The following is a 23,126-nucleotide window of genomic DNA, read 5'->3' as shown; positions in this document are numbered from 1 at the left end:
CTCTTTTAATCCTACCTCATTTCTTTCCTTACTTTACTCTTCTCTTCACTCTATTTCCTCTTTCTCCTCTCTCTCTCACTCTCTCTCTCTCGTGATGATGCTGCAAGTGACCACCACTCCTCCTTGTTTTCTACTCTTGAGTCTACCTGTCCTGCCTGTCCTTTCTCTCCTTCCAACAAAACTCCTAAACCGTGGGTTATCCATGCCCTCACCTCCCTCTGTTCCATCTTCCGTAAAGCCGGACGTCGCTGGAAAAGTCTCCTATCCCCCTGTGATCAAAACACTTCCCTGTCTACATTCCTCCTGCAATCTTGCTTCACTCAATGCAAAAAAATCATATTTCTCTGAACGTACACTCTCCCTCTCTTACCACCCTCATCACCTTTTCGATCTTCTCCATGCAATTCTTTCCCCATTCCCCGATCCCTCCCTCTTTTCATCCCTCTCATCTTTAGACTTTGAAAACGACTTTACTTCTAAAGTAGCAACTCTCTGTTCCTCTTTTCCTACCCCCACTCCACCTTACCCACCTGCTGTAGTCCCACCACCTTACTCACTGTCTTTTTTTCTTCTCTTTCTGATCTTGACACTTCTGCCCTTCTCACTCGTGCCCACCCAACTGCTTAACCTTCTGACCCCCTTCTTTCTACCCTTCTCCCTCAAATATATCCTCACCATCTGCCTTATCTCACCTCTCCCATCAATTTCTCGCTTAATAATTCTTGTTTTCCTTCTCTTTTGAAACATGACCTATTCTCCCTATTTTGAAGTAACCATCCCACAAACCCTCTGTTACCGCTAACTTTCACCCCATTTCTCTGTTTCCCTTTTTATGTAAACTTCTTGAGCGTACAGTCTATTCTGAAGTTTCCACCTATCTCAATCTTCACACCCTTCTGGCTCCTCTTCAATCCGGATTCTAACCATCCCATTCTGTGACTGCACTCTTGCATACCTCTAACACTCTTCTCATGGCTCATCAATCTAAATGCTCTTCTGTCCTTATCCTTCTTGATCTCTGTTCAGTGGTTGAAACTGTTGATCACTCTCTTCTCATTCTCCCCTTTCCACTCTTGGTCTATCTGGCTCTGTCCCTAAATGGTTTTCCCTTGTTTTTCTCACTGTTCGTGCTCAGTAACCTAGGCTGGCCAAACATCTCTCTCCCATCCCCTTCTTTATAGAGTCACTCAGTGTTTGTCCTTGGCCCCCTGCTTTTCTCACTAAATAAAAGCCCACTCTCTGCTCTTACTTCTCTTTTAATATTTCCTTTCATCTTTATGCTGAAGAGACCCAAATCTTTTCCTCTTTTTCTTTTTTCACTGACACTCTACATTCTACTGTCTCTAACTGCCTCTCTGCAGTACAAAATTGGATGTCATTACATTTTCTTCACATAAATCCCTCAAGATCTGAGGTTCTATTCTTTCCTTCAACTGCAATTCCTCTCACTATTCCTCCCCTTCACTTTCTTTCCCTCCCCCTTCATTTCTCTGCCTCCGCTCACAAATTGGGTGTAATCTTCGATCATTCTCTCTCCTTCTCTCTTCATCACCCACTGTTCGTTTCTGCTGCTACACTCTTTCTAACATCTGCAGCACTCATCCCTATATCTCTGTTCATGCCATCAAGCTTCTTCTTTCCAAGCTAGTTTTCTCTTGTATTGACTGCAGCTCAGCTCTTCTCCTTGGTCTTCCTTCTCGTTATCTTCTCCCTCTTTGCTCTATTTACAACTCCTCGGTTAGTCTCTTCTTTTCTCTTTCTTCTCAATCCTCCATCATATCCTCTGTGCTCACTATATCTCTTCTCCCCTTTGCATTTCTTCTTTATCACTTGTGCATCCATGGTCTCACCCTCCTTTATCTCCCTTCATTTATCTCACTACATTTTCCAGATTCTTCTCTCTGTTTCTAAACCCCCTTATGCATCCTTTCGTTTTGGTTCCTTTGCTGTTCTTGCATCCAAACATTGAAACTCTCCTGCTCTCTCTATTTGTTCTTGCTCTTCTCTCTGTATTTTTCAGACCAATCTTAAAACACATCTTCTATCCGCTCTCTCTAACAATTAACTATATTCTCTCTCCCCCTCATCTGTTCTGGTTTGCCCTAATTGTAATATTCATTTTGATTGTACCGTTTTTATTTTTGTACAAGTGCTTTGGCGAAAGCACTATATAAATGAAATATAATACATAATAAGAAAAATACACATTAAACTAGCAGACAGAGATATTCAGGTGTGATCTATGGTTGCACATGTGGAGTACTAACGTTATTTCATTGATACCAGTTATAATAAACCAATTATGTATTAATGTGAGCTGCAGAATCAAATCTGGACTAATCGGACAGGGGGAGATTCAAGGCATGCAGCGAGGGTGATAATTGATAATTTGCTATAATTAACATGCTATAAAATGCAGAGAAGAGGGACAATCTTTTGCAGAAATTCTTGATGTAAGGAAAGGGAATTATATTCTTCAGCTAGTCCCTAATATGTCATTCACCTACAATCAGCACGTGGGTTGGGTTACAAGTGAGTTATGGGGAGTCTGTATGAAAGAAGACTCTGCAGCATATACATGCCACTAGGTAGTAAAAATAGAAACCACTGCCAACAGCCATTCAAGTGAGTTAGTGTAACAAAAGGTTACATGAAGAATGGGTTAAAGGAATTACTATGTAACCCCCAGCACTCCTCGTAGGGTGGTGTCTGCTGGACCCATAAAGTAAAGTCAAGTAAGACAGGGATCATCTGACTGTTCTTGTGAACAGTAGTTCACCCAGGAAAATGCAGTTAAACATTAAGAGATGTCCAAAGGACTTGTCAGTGGCACTGAACAAAAGCTGATGTCTGTCACAATGCAAAACAGATGCCTTTGGAGTTTACCACACTCCATAAAACAGTAAGGAACTTAGAAAATCATAGTCAGGAAAACACATGAGTGAGTGAGAAAAATGTCCCACTCAATCAGGAGTAAAAATTAAAAAAGCCCTCAGTCCAGCAAAAGAGCTGTCGGTCTCTAAGGTTAAAGAGAATTGGCACAGATATCAAAATTCTCCCTAACAAGTACAACGTCCAGCAGAGTACGGCACCACAGCTGTAGTAATGAACATTCATGTAACAAGACATTTCTTTTCCCCGATCTGACTGAAGACACAGCAGCATTAATGGATGTGTATTGGGTGTATGGACAATGCGCATACCTAAACCTCTCGCCATCATGGAGGGACACATGTTCACTGACCACCTTGCATTCAGTAGTTCTGGTAGTTCCTGATGTTCATACAATTGTTATCAATGTGCTGCCCCCACAAACAACTAAGCCCCAATCTGATAAGTGTGTCCAGCGCTCACTAAGGCTTTGTCGCCAGGAAAGATCCAACTATTTGTCCAAAGTCTCTTCTGATAAACTGAAGGCGATCCTAGCCCAGTATAAATTGTTCAACAAAACCTGTTTGACCTCCCTCCTGGTGGCAGGTATTCAGACTGCAGCAAATGCTAAGTGGCCTACAGATCACCAGGTGAGAGATGATTCAGTTGGTGAACCAAATAGAGCAGGATCTTAATTCCATAACGACTGAGTTAGGGGCAATCAGGCTTGTGACCGTTCAGAACAGGTACATTTTGGATTTGCTCATAGCGATGGAAGGGGGCATGTGCAAGAAAATTGCACTGTCTTGTTGCATATAAATCCCCCAAATTACATAGATAATGTGTCTTTGACCCATGCGAAAAGGGCCCTTCATAACTTGAGTATTACCATGGAGAAGAGAGCAGGAGTAAATGCTGATGACTAGCTTGATTCGATATTCTCATGGGCCACGTCGTGGTTAGAAATAGCTGTAAAATTATTAATTCATATCGTGGTATTTTTGCTTGTGCTTTTTTATTTGTGTCAAATGATCCTGAGACGTTGTACAAAGACCCTGCAGAAGAGTGCAATGATGATGGTGTCAATAACAACAGGTAGAGCTCCTCTCACAAAAGACAAGTACACCCAGACTGATAGATGGGATGGGGTTGTAAGACCAGGGATGGTGGAAATAGAGCAGGATCTTGGACCGTCAGGTATCCTGACCACCCAACCCAGAAAATTGATGAGAGGAGTGGGTTGATCTAGCTGTAGATGGGGGTTGTTGCTTTATGACAGGGGGAGGTTTAGGTCATGTGATTAGGGCATGGGTACCCAAAGATGGCGATTATAAAAGGAAGGAGGTGCAGAGTTAATTAATGGAGTATTAACTAATTGGGGGAATGTTGGGACACACGTACAGCATGCAAGCCAGGCTGACAAAAACCTATTAGTGCCTACCCTCATGGAAGCAGGGTGTGTTTGTACAGCAGAAGGCACACATATAATTGTAGTTAGTTCTGATACATATTAGATACCTACATATATCAATACAGAAGCACCAGCAAATATACTGTTGTGGTTGCAGAGATTGTAGATAGGGGAGTGAATAGGCCCCGTGTTCAGCAGTTGTATACCAAGTTATGTTCTTCAGTGAGGTGCGAGAAAAGAGCTGAAGCAGGTGGAAGATGGAGTCGGAAAGATACCATGTTAGGAGTGAGGTCAGGGTATTAACATGGCAGGAGTAACACCATATTTGATGTTAATGCCTAGTACAAGATGAACAGAAGAGTACATCGGCCATTATGTAGAGCTGTGGCTCCGTTTACCTCAGTCCCAAGATACATCCCATGTCCGTCCCCCAAGAAAGAACCTGAGGTCAGAGGCTCCCATGGTGCACAGATAAACGCTAATTGTATCCAGTTTCAGGGCCTGAAAGTGGTGGGAACAGAATGTTAGTTGCTGGCAGAGAGCTGGTAGGGATGCCCCTTTGAAGGACAGATTCATGAGAATAGGGCATGAGGTTTTGTGATGCCAAGAGGCCAAGCCACGATTTAGTGTGCTACTGCCCCCACCCAAGGAGCGGTCATCCCATTTGAATTACAAGTAGAAGCACAACTTAAGCAAATAAATCCCTGGAATTCAGACACAAGAGCGGTGTCCCAGCCACGTCATTACTGGGCACCTGTTGTTCAAAGGAGATAAGGAGGAGCTCTGTCTGGAAAGTTCTGGGATTTAATATAGGAGGAGCCGAGGTGATGCCAATAAATTTAGTAGAAGGTTGGGGGTGCAGCTTGTGTGCGCCGCTGTGTCTGGTATAATGAGAAGGCCTATTTATCCTGATTTGTGGTTTTCAGCTAAATAACCTGTAACTTCATGGGGCGCAACAAGCTCTGTGTCAGTTCAGTTCTACAGGACCGTCTCAGACCTTTTTGCATGTAACAAACATTGTTATCTCCTTGCAAAGAGGTGCATTGATTATTTGATCTTCTGAATTATTTTTGTCATTCGGGCTTTGGGTTGCCGTTCCTCTTTACACACATTAGCACATGAGAATTGTTATTGACCTCTTAGACGATCAGAATCTTTACAACGCCATCAATAACTACTAGTTTTGACTGTAGTCTGAACCTTCTGTCTTCAGAAGCAGACAGGGGAACAAAAATGCAATTTCCATGTAAGATTTTTTTTTCAACAAGGTAATTCCTTTAAGGGAGGACATTTTGTTTACTGCAGCATACTATTTAACTTAACAAAGAGAAAGAGAAAACTATGGAAAATGCTTTCACTTCGTTTTAGAGAAACTGTTTTCCTTTGCATGACACCTAATGCATGCTCATGTTAAACGTGTTCCAGTTCAACAAAGTTGAAATTAAAATGCTTAACTCACGAAGACCACCATCTTATTTAATTACTACAAAATAAAACCACATTAAATTTACCATCTCAGTTTGTCTATTTACTTTACTCATTCTTAAAACACCATTCTTAATTTCACCACGAAAAGTCCAAAACACGACCACCTTTTTCTAATAGCCCTATAGACCTCGGGAGGGGGTCATTATCACTTGGCATAATGACACTTCCCCAATTTATGGCTCTCGGCTTCGCATCAGGCCATAACTTGGTGGTGGACCATTATCCCATGATAATCACCCCTCCCAAGGTCTATAAGGCTATTTTAATATTCAAGCGGATACTGTATGTCATTTGAGATATTCTGGGTCATTTTGAGTTTGCTGATATCCGCCGGAAAAAAATACCGGAAAATGGACCTACTGTTACCGGCACCTGATATCCCTGTATTATTGGGATATTCCAGGTGCTGCCAAGGGAGGTAATTTCCCATTCCATGGAGTCCCATAGGACTTGATTGGGGTAATTGCCAATATTACTGGCACAGGTAATAACGATGCCGGTAATACCAGCGGTTTTTGCCAGTGGGGGCCCGAGTTACCTCCAGCTCATGGCTTTAGGTAAATCAGGTAACCCTGACTGTCAAACCTGTAGTTTGGCCATGCGGGAAAAGTGGCACTAACGGAATTGCCACCACTTTGCCTGGCACTTTGCCTGCACTGCCAAACCTCTAGGGACCCCCATTGCCCTTTTCTCTGCAATCATCTGTGCATGTATTATTTGCAATACAAGAGCCGTGATGCCAAGTGTTCATATTTATGTTTTGTGGCCAGTACCTGGACAGGTACTCCAGCTCAGTGTAATTAATGCATTTAAATTCTCCCCTCTCAAGATTATCTTCATTGCTGTTTGAAAAGGAAGCTAGCCAAGTGCATATGGCTGTTTAAATGTACATCACTATGAAGTGTGTGCAGAAATTTGAGTTACTGAATTAGTACTATGAAGAAATTACTACTGCTCTGCAGAAGAACAGGGATGAGTAGTGGCAAAACCACCTATTTATACACACACTACTACAAACCGACAGTGATCCCAATCATAATGGTGAAATAGGCACTGTCAAAAGATAGGCTCCTTTGCCTTTCATGCTAACATGGGCATGGGTAGGCTATATTCTCTATAAGAGTGTGAATGTCATAACAATCCCAATGCAAACAGCAATAGTACAGTCTCAACAATTAAATAATGTCCAATCAAGGTTCTATGAATATATAAATACTTTAATTAAACAATCTGATAAGTAAATAACTATTGAGAAACACTAACAAAAATCCACCCATGTGGAAAGAACACAGAACATGCAGAAAACATACCTAATATCACTCTGTGTACTGGCCATTTGTTGTGTTGGTTCATTCCTGCTCGTAAAGGTCGAGGTAGTACAGAGAAACTCCCGAGGGACCGTATCTCTACAGGACTGAAATCCTTCCTTTCCTCTCCTTCCCCCAGAAGCTCACTGTCTCTAGAGCCCTGGTTCTCTCAAAGCTGGACTACTGTAACAGCCTCTATCTAAATCTTCCTGCATCTACTATCCGCCCTTTGCAACTCATCCAGAACAGGACTGCGAGACTTATCCTTGGCCTCATCCCAGGGACACTATCTCTCCAGGACTGAAATCACTACACTGGCTCCCAGTGGCTGCGAGGATTACGTTCAAAACCCTCTGCATTGTCCACAAGGCCTTCTGGGGCCTTGGGCCAAAATACCTTCAACTCTCTCTTCCTAAATATCTTCCTTCTCGAGCTCTTCGCTCATCCACCTCCAACTCCCTCAAGGTCAGCCGCTTCTCCAAGCAACGAGCTGGGGGTAGATCTCTCTCCGCAGCAGGGGCCTCCCTCTGGAACAGCCTTCCTGCCTCCCTGAAACTTGAGGAGAACCATCTCCGGTTCCGGAAGCACCTCAAAACCTACCTCTTTGCCTCTGCTTTCTCTCCATCTCTCCCCTGCTAAAATCACTGAACCTGCACTGAATCTGCAACTGGGCCACTCACCGATCTCGGTCCTTGGCCCAGCCACTCTTCTCTGCACTGCCTACCTGCACTACGGGACTGTCTCTGTATCCTACAGCCCCTCCTCCCGGCACTTACCTTGCGCTTGCCACCAGCTGGCCCTATTATTTATCTTGTATTCTATTAACCATGTACTGCACTTTCCCCTCTCCCCTTCCCCTTGCACTTTTCCCTTCCCCTCTACCCTTGCACTTGCGCGATCTGAATGACACCTGGCCTAGTAGGATCGTTGTCCGTCTCCCCTTGTTCCCCCCCCTTGCCTCGTCGTGCCTTGAAACACTTGTGTATAGGCGCGTTACAAATGCCATATCATATCATATCTGACACTCCTTATCATCTGACAAACACGTGCTATCAAGTGATACAACTTTGGAATTCTTTCCCTTATCAAATGGGGTAGCTTTGGATATTTATGTTTTTTGAAGGCGTATTAATGCCTGGGTCTTTTACCGTAAATCTAGTGTCACAATGGCTGTTCTTATTCAATTGTAGTATCATCAAGAATTGTCCAATCTGCCTCCAGGTGAACACATCACGTTTTATAAATATGCGTATTTGAGCTTTTGTGATTTACATTGAATAGGTGGTAATCATGTTCAACCATTACTATTCATTTCTTTGTGGCACTTTTCCCACCATAGGTCGATTGCTATATATGTCGATTCGAAGATTTAGTAGATAGGGATAAGTTGAGCTTTTTATTTCTTAAAATTCTGATGGTCATTTATTATTTTTTGGACACATTTTCCCACTATAGTCCTTATTATTCTGAGGTACTGACTGCAATGAAGGAGACAGAGATTGCCAGAAAAAAAGCTACTTCATTTACTTTCAAACCTATGTAGAAACTCATGGGCGTTATTCACAGAGTGTTTTTCGGTGGGGTTGCATCATTATAAAACACTTCTATAAAACACTTCTGTTATTCAAGTCCTAAGTCTCAACCCAACATGTAGTCCTTGTCTAGAATAAGCAGTAACATGCTGCATACTATAGACTGTACAGAAAAACTATTGACTATGATTTTGTTTTCCTTTCCTTCTCGAGTATGGGAAAAATATGAATGTTGCGATTATTCTATATAACATGTTTCTAGGGTACCCAGTGATTTTGCTGCAGAATATTCACTGCACATATTTCTAAGTGGAGAATATTAATTGCAATTAAATTAACTGAACATTAAAAAATTGAGAAAAGAAATGTTGATTTGTGAAAGCGAAAAAGTGATCAATCTATCAATACATCTTTATTCGGCACAAAAAGCCAAAGGTTCATAAGAAAAAGAAAAAAGAAACCCGTCCCGTACACCCTTCAAACTTCCCGAAAGTGCTGCAAAGCCATTTCAACTTGTGCAGTGCAGTGTCTGTTTTCACTCAATCTAGTTCCTAAATACTTATAAAATGGGACTTGTTGCAGAGTATGCCCTGCCACTGTGATCGTCAATTTGCAACATTTTGCTAATTGGGGTTTGAAGACAATGACCTTCGTTTTATCAGCATTCAGACTTAGGTCAAGGGCTCCGCATTTCTTCAATAAACAGCCAGTGAGGGATATAGTCTCTGGGGGGTTGTGGAAAAAAGTTCTGGGTCATCTGCATAGAAGAGCGCAGGGTATCTGTCCAGGGCCATCCTTCGACTATCCATACAGTCCTGCAGTAAAGAGATGATAATGTCTTATATATATATATATATATATATATATATATATATATATATATATATATATATATATATATATATATATATATATATATATATATATAGAATAATATATATATATATATATAGAATAAAAGCGGAGCAAGGCCGCAGATTGGTCTGTAATTGGTGGGTGAGTCCTTGTCCCCTTCTTGTAGATAGGGACTATTACAGCATGATGCCATGTACTAGGTGATGCTTTAGGTTTTATGACTGTGTTCAAATGTTTACATAAAATGGGTCCCCAGATGCATATCACTTCTTTATACAGGTTCTTCACATCTCTGATTATCTAAATTATACTGGTGTGTTCGATTATCAGGGAGCCCACAGTATAACCCTTCAAATGTATTCTCCCATATAACTACCGGGATCCAAAAATACAGGGTATCATCCCCATTTACTTATTTCACTGCAATCATTTTTTTAATAGGTTATGGCGTCATCGTCCATATGTGCTTGAGTAAGTTGTGTCCACTTGGATTTGACATAAATCTCCTTTCGATGTTAACTTTTTATAGTCGTATTTTGGGAGCCAGAGAACAACCTTTTCCACAGCAAGGCCCATTGCTAAACAGGCCATTAACATTTTCTTTGCGCCTCTGCATTATTTGATGTACCAACTATCTTTTGTAATAGCATTCTCTTTGACCTTCCGTGCCAAACTAGTTGTGTAAGGTAATATATTGTCAATAAGTTTGCCATTCTCTGAGAGGATCATTTCATTGGACACCTCTCCTCTGCAAATTTCACCTATATAATCCAGGGCAGCATTTAAGATAACTGGCTTCAGATCCTGTTCTATGATCCTGGGCCATTTGACTGTTTTACGGGCATGCCCACTCACAATGATCCCGACAACCCCGGCAGCACCAGATAATATTGCAAAAAATAATTGTGAAGCCTAAAAGTAATTCCCAGTGACCTATGGTCACTATGGAGTCTACCAATAACTACAAAAAACTTATCCTGCCCAGTTTTTGGCTGAGACTAAAATATAGTAAACTATATATTTACCGGTAGGGCCAAAGTAAGTCGTACTGGCTGGTTGGTCATTTGGAAAATGACTGTTACAGGCCCTCAATTCCAAAAAGTATAGAATGTGTGCCACCACAGTCGCTTTACAGTGCACCCTTCCCGGTTTAGTAGCAACCAAAGTAGGAACATCTCAAGCGCCATCCTGGTCCTCCCATACACTAGCTAATTTGGTAATAGGCTCCAACTGTAAATTAAAATCTCCACCCACCATTATATATATGTTTGTTCTGCTAGTCAAACCATTAATCTCCAGTAACCATATTGTGTATTTGCTCTATAATAGCCGATCATGACAACAGAGCTGGTCTATTATACATTTTAATCAAAAGAATACAATCTCGCCCTGTGGTATGCACAACCAAATGGTGTAAATGGTCCATACCAGTTGATTTTACAACTACTTTCCAATGTAGGGTCGAATCTAGCCAAATTATTAGCCCACCACTAGGCCTCCCCCTATGCCCTTTCTTAGCTGGAATCTGGAAACATAATTACATGAAACCCCCTTATAAAATTGACCCATCCGGGTTCAGTGAGATAATTTACAATACCAGCAATGTTCCATGAAAGTATTTTACACAGGGGAGTGTTAGCAAAACCATTATTCCCTGCTTCAGTCAGTCAACTTCCTCTAGATCTCCCTCTTGTACAAGGGCAACCTCCGTTGTCCTTCTAGTGACCTTGTTGCTATCAGCTCGTGAAGGAAAACCCTGATTGCTGGGCCAGTCACCTAGGCCTATTCTGGGAACGATTCTCATTTGTTGAATATGATCTAATCAGTATTGAGGATCCAGCAGGTGGGCAAGTCTGTGCAGCAATGGCCAAAAGGCCATCTACTAAATCCCAAGTTTGGAGACAAATTTGACATATCTGATACAATATATACATTTGTTTTTTAAAGATTCTTGATCTTCAAAAGAATCTTGACACAGTCTTGAGACATTAAACATTGTCACAAAGGGAGCTTTACCATTTTGCAGCTGAGTTCTCACTATTGGCACAACTTGGCCAATAGTTGCTAGTATCGGATTCGACCAAGAGGGCTGAACCTGGGAGCGATATGGTCAATATTGCAACATAGAACTAGTAGAATGGGTCATTTTTGGATTAAGCATCAGAGTCAAAACCGGGCCATTTACTAAAAGTGATGGAGCTTAATTGCTTGTATGGCCTGGTTGCCTACATAATGAATCAGAATTGCTGCCATCTACCATAAGGTTCTTCATCGAGGTACAAATAAGGCCATGATCTAAAGATGCTTGTCTGGGTAGAGCTACCCCAGCTCACAACAGTTGTTCCAGGGAGCCTTGTTTGACAAATGGCTTCCCATTGGAGGACATTACGGCTATGTTTTCCATTAGCGTTTTTATTTCACTGACCAATGTATTTAAGCAGTTCCCAATTTTGTCTGTAACTAAAATCTGAATATAATAGATTAAGCCTGCAACATTAGGGCCAGCCTGCTTTTGTCAAATAATCCGATGGTGAGGTGTCTAGAACTACTGAATTCTGTACATTTGGGGGGCACTGGCTATCGCAATATCTCGAGGCTTACAATTTGGTGTGTTCCTCAATGGTTTAATGCCCCGTCTCTTAGTTGTATATTTCCTTTTCGTGGGCTTAGCCTACCCCTTCATTGTGCTTTTTCTGACAGGACTTAGATTTTCAAGAGGCGCAAATCTATTATGCAGTGGGACGAGGGGTTCAATCATGATGACCTCATCTAGAATAATCCCTTGTTCCCTGTCATCCTGTTTCCCTCATGATCACCTGCTGTGAATATAGTTACTCTAGAGGGAGTACAGACTTCTGCACTAGAATCCACAGGCCCGCAAAGCTCTATTATATCACCCTCCTGCCCAGATTTGCAGGTACAACCTAAGCTTCCCCCGACCCACTCTTGTCATGGTGTTTAGGCTAATTTTAAGGGGAGATGGGGATCTTTCAGAGGGCCTCAAATAAATGGAGGTTTTACTTCATTATTGTGGGTGTTTGGGAGTCTGAAAAAAACAATATTGATTCATCACCTATTTTACTCGTCACACAAGAGCCAATTTCACTTGATTTCACCACCGTGTTTACATTTCCCTCAGGACACTCAATATCGTATACTAAATGCATTATTTCTGAAATGAGGATATTAACCGCCTTAATTGGCTGAAACATTGTATAACATTTTCACCCTTTGTCTTTAGGAGACACTGAGGAAATAGCTTTTTTTAAAAAAAATTATTTTGTGAAGAATCGTCCCTTTTGAATAACCATACCAGTATCCGTACAAATACAAATACAATTACAAACAAAATGTAAACCATCAGCTTTAAAACATCAGTGCTAACACCAGGCCACACTTAGAAGTATTACATATTAAATTACAACATCAAAACATGTTGCTTAAATGTGAGTTTGAGCTGTGGGGACAAGGAATGTCCGAATGACTCAGGGGGCCCACAGAGTCCAAGGAACACCCTATTGCTTCCTCATGCTTCATAATAATATTTACAAGGAGAGGAGGTTCAGAGTAGCTGGTCAGTCTTAACCCAGAGGACTCCTCCAGCCCTCAAGGTTGTATTCAAAGCAATGAGAGCTCTTCGCCACCGAACAATCCACAAAGTTCTTAACAGACTTCTGCCCAATAATCCTTCTGCAGGAAAAATTTCTCAGTGGAGAAAAAGTACGGAATATGGAGGGGTGGAGAGGTGGCTCAATTTATTTATTTATTTATTTATTTATTTATTTATTTATTTATATTTATTTATATTTATATAGCTCGCAAGCAGCCCAGGGGCATTGAGGCGCTGTTACTTGCAAGAACTTAGTTACACAGGTACAGGCATGGTAGCGGTCGTTGACACATTGTGAATACTACAAAGCATCATACTGTTACAGATATTGCACATAGTCATTATATTACAACTTGTGCAATGGGTCATATGATAAGTATTCATGCTGATGTGTAGGGCCTTATGTGAAGAGGATGGTTTTCAAGGCTTTGCGGAAGGTGGTGAGGGAGGCCTCACCTCAGATAGTGGGAGGTAGGGCATTCCAGTGAGTGGGTGCCCTTTAATGAGACAACACAGCACATCTTATACGGGTCGGCTGTCGGCCACAGAGGTCTGCAAGGGCACACACACAAAGGGATCAACGAGCACAGTCAGTTCCAGCTTCAATATTCCTCTGACTGCGTGCTACGTGCTGAACTAAATCCCAGTTACCCTCTTTTGTTCATGGCTGCTGCAGTCTGCAAGTTTGCTAGACTGATAGCGTCTAGGCTTGGAATATTGCAAGAGTTACAGCAAGACAGCGAAGACCAGGCAGGGAACTGCTTGCCCCACCAGCCACTCCACTCTGCTCCGCGATCTGGGTGAAACAAGTTTTAAGTAGTGCAGTTGAAGCTGTACAAGAGCAGGCTCCTCCAGAAGAACACAGGTGAAAGCCATTCAACTAATTGGCTGTGACAACACATGGAACCGTTTGCAACTCAGTGATTTTCGGGTATGTGTTTTTTGCCCATATTGTATCATGCATTTTTGATTAGTCAAAATCACTGTTATGATTTCTCAAGGTGATTGGCATTTGATAGAATCATGTGTTTAAATAAATCAAATGTTATTGCAGGCTTTCATTCAATTACATGAGTTGGCTACATATTCATACATGTTCACTAACAGAAACTCTGTCAAATTGGCTCACGGCTTTGTTAGAACTAAGAGTGGCAGTGTCATAAAGGGTGACCCATGTGTCATTGGCAACTATCACAGTAAGCTGGGGTGGGCGGAGTCAAACTATTTAGAAGAACATAAATGTGCCTTACACAGAGATTAGGCATCTCAGAGACCCAGAGTGAGTTAATTGGTGGAAGACAGAGTGTTGGAGGGAAACGTGGGTCCCCTTAAGGGTGGCAAAAGGGGTAGGTGTGGTTGGAGTGGATGAACATTCAGTGGACAGAGGTTTATCATGGAGGCATGGAGGGTTGGAGCGCATCAACCTAGCAGCAGAGCTAGCTCTCCCTACTAACCAAACTCACCCCCTTTCAGATTCGCCCCTCGTGCATGGAGACCATGAAAATGGCACTGGCCTGCTGTATAACCTGTAGTAACATAACATAGGGTAGTACAAGAGAGGAAAGATGAGCAGTGGCGGGACCATGCATGGGAGTACATGAAGAATCCCGATGAAGGTTAGGGAGATGTGGGTTGGGAAATGGATGCAAATATAAAAGAGAACATCACAGACAAGGAACATAAAATGGTACGTAGATATAGGAAGGCCTGGAGGTGTGGTAGTTCCCTGTATGAGTGGGAGTAGAACTGTAGGTAGCAGAGGAGGTGACCTTTTTCTGCCCTTATTTGCGTTCTTTACGGAGCCCATACCTTGTATGCACAAGTTCAAAAGTGGTTGGGCAGCACTTAAAATGTTGTTCATTGTTTTGATTGTTTACCCCACTGTGGTCAGGTAAGACTGGTTTGAAATGTACAAATGCACTGTTATACCGATTCTGCACTCTAACTTGTATAAAGTACATATTACTCTGAAGTTCTGAATCTTTTCACTGATTTAATTACAACTTACTGTTTTGGTTCTATTACAAATCAAATGAATATTCTATTCACTGACAGATGGCTCTGTTCCACTCAAAGTGTCCCTATTTGGCAAAGTTCTGCACATTCTAAATATCCCTTTCTCTGGTGGATTAGTGGATTCTAAAGACATACAAACAATGCACTGTTAGAAAATTGGGTTCTAACATATCAAAATCTAGCACGGAACCAAAGTAACTAATACAAAATACAAATGAATTATGCTTGTCATTGAATATCCAGTGTCATGATGGTGTTTTTCTGCTACATGTGAATCAAACCGCTTTGTGGTTTTGTAAGATCAGAAATATTTCATATGTGTACATAATAATTGACTCAAACCCAATGGGCTGAATCTGAATGCAAAGTTGATCACTACCAGCGAGACTTACCCGGAACCTTGTGGGCTTTCACTCAACTTAAGACTCTCTAATGTTGTATGCCAATGTCCACCAATGTTCACTGAGTCTTCACTGTATGGTGCTTTGCATGTCTTCCTACCTCTCCAAAACACTATACTCAGAAATACCACAAATGGGTTACTGTATGGGATTAATAAGATAAGATTACTCCTTAGAGTGGATGTAAAGTGGAGAAACATGCCCTTAGGTGCAATCCTTCTTTGATCATCAAATGTAGATTATATATCTCCTCAAATTATTGTACCTCTTATAGTCCATTTTGTCTTGAGAGACATTAATGCTTTTGTTATGAACATTGATTTCCCCCTTTTGAGTTTTGACCCGGGACTGCTGATGTCTGGGTTGAGCATCCTGGGGAAACATAAGAAGGATGGATGGAGGTGGTTAACTCCAATAGTATTATACAAAATTGCTACCACCAGTTCTGCTGTTTGTGGCCTCTTGCTCTTGCAGGAATGTGGGAGCTTCCTTTTTCTTGCCATATACCTGTGGTTGTGGTGAGAGTCATCTGTGATTGCAGTAGGTATTGGCAAAATAACTTAACAACTTGGCAGTTTCATTTCCTTTAGTGATTTCATGACCCCCTGGATGTGAATGGGAATATTCAAGATGGCTTCCGCCATTTTCAAAAAAACTGTTGCACAGTCTTTGTTATTGCAAAGCAAGCAGGCTTGGTTTCTGCTGCATGCCCCTCGGGTGTTGTTCACATGCAACTGGCTTGAATGTATATGGGCAAAATAAATCTATCTCAGTTTCAGTACATCATATTGTAGATGTGGGTATGTATTTGGCACATTAGAAGAATTAAAATGTGCCCAGTGTCTTCAATTCATTGTAGTCATTGATCAGTTTGCTACAGATTGTTGGCATTATTGTAGAGGAGGAGGTGGATGCCTCTACTCTGGTCCCCATCTCCTCACCACCTTCTTATTGGAGTAGTGGATGAAGAGCTACAATTGGAAACCCATGCACAAGTTTATGCGACATATCCATACCACGTCGATTGTATGAAAGATGATATGCACTCAGACAGCCGTGCAGAAGATACCCTCATATTGAGACATTGGAAGGATGATACCAAGAAGGGTGTCTGCTACCAAGATGTCAGGATACGATTATGAGTAATATGGATGAGCTCTAAACAAAGTCTGAAGACGACAGAATGATGTCATGAAGGAGATGTATGAACCTATGCTGAAACGATATGTACATACTTAAAATGGACAATATAACTGAAGCACAAAGAGAAACATGTACCTAAAGACAAAGTAATCGTGAATGTAAGAAGATGAAATAATGTGCTGACCAATAACTGTAAATATGGTGTAACGGAAGGTAAAAAAGATGCATAGAAGCTTGCTAAAAGGATTTATACATATAACATTTAGGAACAGTCATTGGAGGAACATGGATGATGGTCTGTGTTAAGAATCAGAGAAAAGGTCCACCATTACTTGGTGGGCAAACACAGGGCACACTTTTATCTGATGAACATCAGTAAATAGTATATAAATGTTTAAAGAAAATATACTGTTTAATTTGATTTAAGTTGCTTTACTTCAAGACAACTATTTTTCAAGATAGTTTGTATCACAGGTACAATTTCCAACAAATAAATAAATAACTTGTGCGTTGCACAAGACAATGGTTTCAGCAATATGCAGTCATTATAGACAAACAAATTTATAACATTGGTTTTTCCTTAATCACAACACATGAAATTACAGTTCTCACAAAACTGGAGTGTACGACGCGTTTCGGGACTAGCCCTTCTTCAGGTGCAATTTTCAAGCTTTACTTTTCCTGTAAGTTGAAATAAAGATAAAAATATATAGAACTTATATTTAATTTAATTAAAGCGTGTATATTTAGGTTTTATAAAAGATTGTGAAATAATCAAACGAAAACACAACTGACCTGTGTTCTTAAAGTGCCAATGGTAACTGAACCAAGTTATATAGGATCAACTAGCTGGTGAAATCTTCTAGGTGTTAGACACTGATGCCTAATAGAGAAATGCAAAAGAATTTTTCAAAAACTAATCATGTGTTTTATGTGTACAAGAACCGCGAGTGGGACCAAGTCGCTCTACAAAAGCGCTGGGTCCCACTCCACGGTCATTTCATCTGTTTTTTTTTAAAAAAGCATCACAATATACTCACCATGTTCACATATGCTGGTGGATTGAGAATGGAGATTTTCATGTGACACGGAGAATCCTTTACCGTTTTCATCTACATGATAATGATAGTATTGTCCACACTTGTCTTTATATATAATTCACCTCGCCGTTCTGTAAATAGTAACAGAAAGTGCGGATTGTAATAATCTCAAAACTCTTGGACTAGACTGTTTAAGGATAACTGGCCGTGTAATTAGCACTATGTATGGTACTGCTGGCTTACTTGTTTTCCTTGAACGGACTGCTACTTGTTGTGCTCGTCTTCGTGCCGCAAGTTGTTAAACACGGGCGCACTGTATTTCAGATTGTGCATTTCTGTAACATGGTAATCCATATTTGTAAATTGTCAGGCATAATAATTATGCCATTTGAAAGTGTATTATTTCAATTGGTTTACAGATGACAGCTCATATCCCAATCAACGTTCATACCTTTCGGGTACATAGATTCCAATTTGTCAATCCAATACAGTTCGCGTTGTAAAAGAGTTTTTGCCAGATTACCGCCTCTCCTTGATACAATTACCTGTTCCAAGATAATAAATTTGATTTGGGCAATTGAATGGGACTCTTTCAAGAAGTGTTGTGCTACCGGTGAGCGTTCATTTTTAAGTCTGATGTTAGACTTATGCTCAGACCAACGGGTTTTTGCTTTTCTTGTTGTCATCCCTACATAAAATATTCCGCAGGGGCATTTGATGCCGTAAATATATTTTGAATCGCATGTAGTTGTGTGCCGTAGCCGAATTTTGTATCCTTTGTGGGGATGATTCAAGAATTCACCCTTTATCAAATTATTACAATGATTGCAATTGTTGCATGGTAAGGTCCCTTTGAAATTCTGTTTAATTGTTCTCTTGGCTGAGAAATCCGCTTTAGTCAGATTGTCCTTTATGGATCTGCTTTTGCTATATGCGAACAGAGGTGGCGATGGAAACAGTTCTGCCAATTTTGGATCTAATGATAGAATTTTCCAATGTTTTTTCACGATGTTCTTGATTTTAGCACTCTGATTCGAATAAGTAGTTACAAAAACCAGACTTTCGGATTCCTTCTGTTGTTTAGGTTTGAGAGCCTCCTGTCTCTGTATCTGTCTAGCTTTGTTTGCACTTTCCTCTATTTTCGATGGATCATATCCTCTTTGTTCAAATTTGATAGCCAGATCATGGGACTTATTCCTGTAATCACTTTCTTCTGAGATGATTCTGCGGTATCTTAGGAATTGACTTAATGGAATACTAGAGATTGTATTCCTTGGGTGGAAACTTCTCGCGTGTAAGAGGCTGTTTCTGTCTGTTTCTTTTGAAAAAATCGTTGTGAGTAGATTCCCATTTTTTATGTAGACTCTTACGTCTAGAAAATCAATCAGTGTCCTGCTCATTTTGGAAGTGAATTTAATCTTTGGGGCCATTGTGTCCATAAATTGAAAGAATTCTTTTAGTTCTTCAACTGAGCCTTCCCAGATCCCAAATAGGTTGTCAATATATCTCACGAACATTCTCAGATGTTGATTCCATTTGTTATTATTCATCACATTAATTTCCTCTAAATATGCCATGTAGGTGTTTGCATAGGTAGGTGCCATGGATGCCCCCATTGATGTGCCTGAGATCTGGACAAAATATCTTTTCTCAAACATAAAAAAGTTGTTGTTCAACACGATCTTCAATAGTTTCAAGACAAAAAGACAGTCTGCTGGGCATGTTTCTGACGTATTGAGTAATAGCCATTCCATAGCTTCAAGTCCTCCCTGATGTGTGATATTGGTGTAGAGGCTGGTTACATCCATAGTGAACAGAATATTGGTTGTTTCATTGAATTGGATGTTCTGTAGTTTAACTAGAAATTCATTAGTGTCTTTTATGAATGTTGGAAATTTTCGTGTTAGAGGCTGGACAACTCTGTCAATGTATTGAGCCAAAGGTTCAAGTAAGCTGTTGGTAGCGGCCTATAATAGGTCTCCCTGGTGGATCTAGGGGGTTCTTATGTATCTTTAGTAGAGTGTAGATAACTGGCATGGATGGATGGAGATTGGTGAGAAATTGTTGAGTTTGATGACTGATATAATTTTCTGTTGCTGCTTCTTCCAATACTGTGTCAATAATATTGCGAACAGCTTCAGTAGGGTCTGTAAAGACTTCTAGGTATGTGTCCGAGTCCCGGTATTGATTTTCAATTTCCATCTTGTATTTAGTTGTATCCATTATAAAAAGGGCTCCGCCTTTATCAGCTGGCTTGATAGTTAATTCAGGATTGCTCCACAACCGGTCTAATACTTGTTGTTCTCTGTGTGAGAAGTTCGTGTGAGATTTCTTACGAAAGTTGATTTTGGATAGATCACTGAATACTTGTTTTTGGAATTAATCTAAAATGGTGTTTTGAATCGGAAGTATAAAGGTACTATTTGGTCTCATCTCTATGTATTCTGACTCAGTTGTCTGTGTTTCTGCAATTGTATTAGATTCAAAGAAGACCTTAAGTTTCATTTTTCTTGCTAATTTGAAGAAACACATTTTTTCTTTCAGTAAAGTACTGTTGTATTGCGGTACAAATGACAAGCCTTTGTGTAATGTCTGTTTCTCAAAATTAGTCATGGTATGGTTTGAGATATTAATCACCAAATCTTCGTTGGACGTAATGTCTCTTTCCTTGGTAAGTTTTTTCTTTTGGCTTCTTCGAGTCGGGCCCGTTCTAAAAAAGACGTCAGGCTAGGTAAGGTTGTGATTGATGTACTTGCAACCTGTGAGTCAACTATAAGATTCCATGCTGGTTCAGAAACTCTAGTGTCTGCTTCTCCACTTGAGGCGTCTGAAGATGTATTTTCAGGATTTTGAGGCCTTTTGTTTCTTGGATATGTAGGACCGCCCGTTTTGGACTGGTCTTTTTGGTGGTAATATTCCTTCCAACTGTAAACGATGTCTAATTTATAATCAAGTGTGTCTCGCCTAAATTTGTGAATTTTCTTCGATTCTGATTCGCTTTTGTAAGAATCTAATTTGGAGTTTTTTTCTTCCAATAGTAAATTTAGTTCTTCCTTTGTAATGAAAGTTAACAACTGAGTTTTAATACTTTCTAATTCTCCATCTATCGATTTTCGATTTAAGAGATTTCGAAAGTTCTTCGATTGTAAGAATAATTAAGTCCAGTGAACATTTATTCAGAATCATTCTCCATCTTTTAACGAACTCCGGGCTGTCTTTACAGAGCGTTGGTTCCAAATCGATGCGTAACCCTCTGGGGATTCGTTGAGCTCTATAATATTGGGATAAAGTGGTAGCATGACGTTTTTGGCTAATTTCGTGTCTGATCAGTCGTTCCAGTTGAGAGACTAATTCTTCCGGTTTGTTGGCAGTGCCTAAGTCACGGTCAGTAGATTTTATTAGATTTAGAATTTTCAATGCTTCTTCATCAGTGAAGCCAAGTGTCTCGGCTCTATTGCTGGTTAAGGATTCGATTTTAGAAAATTACATGCCTCAAGTTTTTTAGGTGGATAGGTGCAACCTCTAAAGTTGGAATAGCCTCTAAACAGAAACAAACATGGGGTGTAGAGGTGCACTCTTATTATTTGCAAACTGTGGCTGTTCAATGGTTGAATAAAGTAACCCTTAATGTTGTTACAATTTAGGTGCTCCTGTGTGAGTCTTGGCTAAGAGACCCTACAATAGAACTAGAGAAAAGGTCCACCATTACTTGGTGGGCAAACACAGGGCACACTTTTATCCGATGAACATTAGTAAATATTATATAAATGTTTAAAGAAAATATACTGTTTAATTTGATTTAAGTTGCTTTACTTCAAGACAACTATTTTTCAAGATGGTTTGTATCACAGGTATAATTTCCAACAAATAAATAAATAACTTGTGCGTAGCACAAGACAATGGTTTCAGCAATATGCAGTCATTATAGACAAACAAATTTATAACATTGGTTTTTCCTTAATCACAACACATGAAATTACAGTTCTCACAAAACAGAGTGTACGACGCGTTTCGGGACTAGCCCTTCTTCAGGTACAATTTTCAAGCTTTACTTTTCCTGTAAGTTGAAATAAAGATAAAAATATATAGAACTTATATTTAATTTAATTAAAGCGTGTATATTTAGGTTTTATAAAAGATTGTGAAATAATCAAACGAAAACACAACTGACCTGTGTTCTTAAAGTGCCAATGGTAACTGAACCAAGATACATAGGATCAACTAGCTGGTGAAATCTTCTAGGTGTTAGACACTGATGCCTAATAGAGAAACGCAAAAGAATTTTTCAAAAACTAATCATGTGTTTTATGTGTACAAGAACCGCGAGTGGGACCAAGTCGCTCTACAAAAGCGCTGGGTCTGACTCAACGGTAATTTCATCTATTTTTTTTTAAAAAAGCATCACAATATGCTCACCATGTTCACACATGCTGGTGGATTGAGAATGGAGATTTTCATGTGACACGGAGAATCCTTTACCGTTTTCATCTACATGATAATGATACTATTGTCCACACTTGTCTTTATATATAATCCACCTCGCTGTTCTGTAAATAGTAACAGAAAGTGCGGATTGTAATAATCTCAAAACTCTTGGACTAGACTGTTTAAGGATAACTGGCCGTGTAATTAGCACTATGTATGGTACTGCCGGCTTACTTGTTTTCCTTCAACGGACTGCTACTTGTTGTGCTCGTCTTTGTGCCGCAATCGTGATGTAGACGTTCCAATGTCAACTCCAGCCTGGAGAAACAAGGTTAGCTGTTCGTTCCTGTCGGAGACTTTCTCATTGATTTCTTCGTCACGGATGAGGACGCGTGAGCGTTTTCACTTTCTACTAAAGTGATGATGTTAACTGAGTACCGCTAGGGACATTGGGTAATTTGAGTCTGGTCCAAAGTGTTTGCAAATGCAGAGCGCCATTTTGGAGTGTCTTGCCGCATCTCGAGTTTCGTTGTTTTGTATTTATTCTGTTGTGGTGAGAGAAAGTTGTTAAACACGGGCGCACTGTATTTCAGATTGTGCATTTCTGTAACATGGTAATCCATATTTGTAAATTGTCAGGCATAATAATGATGCCATTTGAAAGTGTATTATTTCAATTGGTTTACAGATGACAGCTCATATCCCAATCAACGTTCATACCTTTCGGGTACATCGATTCCAATTTGTCAATCCAATACGGTTCGCGTTGTAAAAGAGTTTTTGTTAAGAATCAACCATGTTACCTCAAAAAATGAGCCTAGGATTGCAAATTGAAGAACTGGTGAAGAGGCTGTTTTGGCGTGCAGAATAAGGTAGTACCTTGGTCGAGGATCAAGAAGGTTATTTCGAGAGATGGGTCCAAGGCACAAAGGGAGTCAAAGGAATGGACCACGTGCCTAAGACATATTTCTGCTAAGATTAGGAGAGACAAGGATATTTGCAAGTGCCAAGGGGAAAAGCCTATATG

This window comes from Ambystoma mexicanum, chromosome 4p, assembly GCF_040938575.1.
Source record: "Ambystoma mexicanum isolate Mex_15411 chromosome 4p, UKY_AmexF1_1, whole genome shotgun sequence".
NCBI lineage: Eukaryota > Metazoa > Chordata > Amphibia > Caudata > Ambystomatidae > Ambystoma > Ambystoma mexicanum.
This window is presented reverse-complemented; position numbering follows the sequence as displayed.